At 46.6% G+C, this 4,145-nt stretch overlaps 1 pseudogene; it reads right to left on the bottom strand.

The window, feature by feature from the left end:
* Window positions 1–910: 910 nt before the first annotated feature.
* The window catches only part of LOC108311052, a 22,822-nt pseudogene continuing 19,587 nt past the window's right edge, over window positions 911–4,145 (bottom strand).

Here is a 4,145-nt window from a genome sequence, read left to right as displayed (position 1 = left end):
AGAAAGCACAAAGAGAATTGTCTTTCTCTTTGTCTTTCTTTCTTTGTAGTTATCTGTCTAAAGTACCAGGTAGTGTGATGCACATTGTAAATGCTCTGTTAATTTTTTGAATAAATGACCCAAAAAAGTAACCTTCAAAATCTACAGTTTGAAGGTTTCAAATATCTGGCTAGTCATCTTAATAAAGCTACAACTAAGGCCCGCTTCACCCCTTGCTGCACAATAATACCACCAAGAGAACTTTTTGAATTACTGAATTTCAGGCTTTAAGAGGTTTTACTTACTTCATCCAGGGCAGGAACCAGGAACCCATATATGCTTTTTGAACTGCTCACCTTTCTTCCTTTTTCTTTTTTTTAAATTAAGATGAAGTTCATATAATATGAAATTAACAATTTTGAAGTGAAATATTCAGTAGCATCTGGTATAGTTACAATGTTGAGAAACCACCCCCTCTGTTTAGTTTTGAAACATTTTCTTCACCAGAAAATAAAACCCCAGGCCCATTAAGCAGATGCTCCTCATTCCCATCCTCCCCCAAGTCGAGGCAGCCACCAGCATGTGCTCTATCTCTGTGGGTTTACCTACTTGGGATATTCTGTGTAAACAGAATCATACAATGTGTGGCCTTCTGTGTCTGGCTTCCTTCACTTGGCATTATCTTTTTGAGGCTCATAATGTTGTATCACGTATCAGCACTTCATTCCTTTTTGTGGCTGGATAATATTCTGTTCTACGGATATACTATAATTTGTTTATCCATTTATTTGCTGATGAATATTTGGGCTATGAGTACCTTCCGGCTGTTGTAAACAGTGCGTCTGTGAACACGTGTGTACATGTATTTGAGCACCTGTTTTCAATTCCTTTTTTTTTCTTTTGCCGGTCTCGGTGTTTAATCACCGGCAGGGCCTCGCCCACGTGCGCGCACACACTCGCACGCACTCAGGCTCAGATCGTGTTGGAAGCCGCGGTGTGGACACTCTGCACGTGCTCCTCGAACTTGGCGCCTCCTCCTCCGGCGAGTGTGTCTCCACCTTGCGGTCCTCCGGCACACACTCAGTCTGCAGCTTCCGGGTTCCGTAGCCCACAGCCCACAGCATGGCGGCTCCCCAGACCAGCCGGTGTCGCTGGACGGAGCGCACACAGGCCTCTAGCTGTCGCATCGTCCCAAGGCTTGACGTCCAGCAGGATGGCGGACTCGGCCCCCAGCCCAGGCTTCTTGGCCTTCTTCTCCGCGGGCTGCAGCAGCCGCTCCTCCCTCAGCAGTGCTGCCTCCTGGTCCTTCTCTTCATCCTCGCTGCCAGGTGAGTCAATGTCCCCGTCCTCCTTTGCTGCTGTGGCTGCCTTCTTGGCGGGGGCTCCACTTGGCGCATGCGTGAGAGACACGTGGCTGGGTCGGCGGGGCGCTGGCCCCGGGGCCCGGCGAGCTCCTCCCCAGAAGGTTCAGGCGGCCTCCAGCTTGGAGACGGCCTGCTGCGGCTCCGCGTCGTGGGGCGCCAGGCTCGGGTTCTCCACTTCCAGACCGCGGTGCGGGCGATGAGCGCGGTGTGGGCTCCGCTGGGGCCATTGGAGGCCCCGGGGCCTGAGCTTCTGGCCACGAATTTCTGGATGTTTTCTCTGGCTCTCGCAGTGTCGCGGAGGGTCACGCTGGCGCCCGTCCATCTGCTCGTAAAATCTCCTTTCTGCATCTTCATATTTGAGCTTGTCGAACCAGATCTTCTCATGTATTAGGAAGCTTGTAGCCGTTTTTCTGATGCCAGCCAAGGACGCGGCTACCAGGGAGGAGGGATCCGCGGATGCGGGACCCCTGAGGAAAGGGAGCCTGTTTTTAATTCTCGTGGGTATACAGGTGTGAAATTGCTGGGTCATATGGTAATCCTAGGCTTATTTATTTATTTTATTATTTTTTTTTATTTGTTTAATCCTATGTTTATTTTTGAGGAATCGTCGCTGTTTCCATGCTACGGAAGCATTTTACATTTCCACCGGCAATGTTCCCACATCTTTGCCAACAGTTATTGTCCGTTTTTTTTTAAAAAATTATGACACCCTAGTAGGTGTAAGGTAGCAGTTCATTGTGGTTTTGATTTGCATTTCTGTAATTAGTAATGGTGTTGAACATCTTCCCATGTGGTTGGTGGCCATTTGTGCATCCTTTCTGAAGGAACCTTGATTCAGGCCCTTTTCAGGCATCCATATTTTCTAAGATACCGCCTATCCCCTGAATGTGGTTTTAGTGTGCAAAGGTTGAGAAGAATCATTGATGTAAGAGAAAGTAAAGAGCAAATAAGAAAGAGGATGTCAGTGACTTACTGTCTTTGTCATTTGCGTGTGGATGGACAAGAATTATCAACCAGTCCTTCACCCACTCTGCTCTACCTGAATTCAAACAAGTGCAAGATTGTATAAGTGTGATCAGTATATGTTTCATGACTTCGAGGTGGTATTAAAGGCAATTTAAGAAATCCTAATAAGGCCGGGCACAATGGCTCATGTCTGTAATCCCAGCATTTTGGGAGGCTGAGGCGAGAGGACCACGAGGTCAGGAGTTCAAGACCAGCCTGGTCAACATGGTGAAACCCTGTCCTTACTAAAAATACAAAAATTGGCTGGGTGTGGTGGTGCGCACCTGTAGTCTCAGCTACTCGGGAGGCCGAGGTGGGAGAATTGCTTGAAGTTGCAGTGAAGTGAGATCATGCCACTGCACTCCAGCCTGAAGAACAGAGTGAGACTCCATCTCCAAAAAAAAAAAAAAAAAAAAAAAAAAAAAAAAAAAAAAAAAAATATTTTAAAAAAAAAAAAAAAAAAAAAAAAAAAGGCCTAATTTCATGTTTTATAGTTACATAAAATGTCTTATAAGACATATAAAATATTTGCCCCAGGGAAGCCAAAAGGTTTACTCTTTTGTTACATTTTACAGTGAAGGTACAGGTTTTTCACTTTTAAGAAATTATGACAAGCTAAGGAAAGTAATAGGCCTGAGTTCCTGTTGAATTCAGAAGAAAAATTCAAGTTACTTGTGTTCCTGGCTACAGTGTGCTACCTGTCTCTTTCCCTCTCTTCTCCCCGATTTCTTTGTCCTTCCTTTCCCCCTCCTTTCTCTTTCCTCTTCTTTCCTGTGAATCATCATATGTGAATAAATAGAGAGGTTTATTTGTTTCATATACTCTATTGAGCTGCCCATGTGGTCACTGTCAGGTTAGTGTTGGGTTTTTGGAATGCTTGTCCTGAAATTTTTCCTTTGCACGTCAGAGACATGCAAAGGAAAAACCCCCGTCTAACAGATGCTTAGGTATCTATTGTTAATTTCTGACACAGAAATGTGGTGCTTACAGTGTAGGGAGTGAAATTTTCTTTAATGACAACAGTTTTATTAGGATTTGGACCCTAAATATCTGTTTTGACAAACAAAAAATATTTTGAAGTGCTGCAGGATGGGCTCTCCAGGCAGCCAACCCTGGGAAAGCAAAGGGAGAAGCAGGCGTAGGCAGGGAGGCATCAGACTGTGCCGTGGGCCTGACAGAGACCTTGTGAACCCAACAGGGAGCTCTGGAGTAGAGACTGCACATCAGAGGAGTCCCACTTGAAATTTGTCTTACTGGCCCAGGTACTCGTGTCACTGCCTTAGTCACTGGCCAAGGGACCCCTAAATGAAGTGTGACTTCAGCTCCAACACTTGGGCCAGTCTTGAAAGCCTCCAGGCAGAAGGTGTCAGCTCACCACCCTGCCTGCAGCTGGCTCCCAACCACTTTTCTTGAAATGGTTTCTGAGTGGTCCATCTCTGTGTTGACCACAGCAAGTGATCTGTTCACTTGTCAGACTCATAGGGGCAGTTACAGTTAAGAAGCAAGAAAATGGCTGGGTGCGGTGGCTCACGCTTGTAATCCCAGTACTTTGGGAGGCCCAGGTGGGCAGATCACGAGGTCAGGAGATCAAGACCATCCTGGCCAACGTGGTGAAACCCCGTGTCTGCTAAAATACAAAAATTAGCCTGGCGTGGTGGCGTGCGCTTGTATTCCCAGCTACTTGGGAGGCTGAGCCAGGGGAATCACTTGAACCGGGAGCCAGAGGTTGCAGTGACCCAAGATCGTGCCACTGCACTGCAGCCTGGTGACAGAGCAAGTCTCTGTCTTAAAAAAAAA

Source organism: Cebus imitator, unplaced genomic scaffold (genome assembly GCF_001604975.1).
Source record: "Cebus imitator isolate Cc_AM_T3 unplaced genomic scaffold, Cebus_imitator-1.0 Scaffold111, whole genome shotgun sequence".
NCBI classification, from domain to species: Eukaryota; Metazoa; Chordata; class Mammalia; order Primates; family Cebidae; genus Cebus; species Cebus imitator.
Note: the sequence above shows the minus strand (reverse complement) of the source record. Positions and strands in the feature narration are given on the sequence as shown.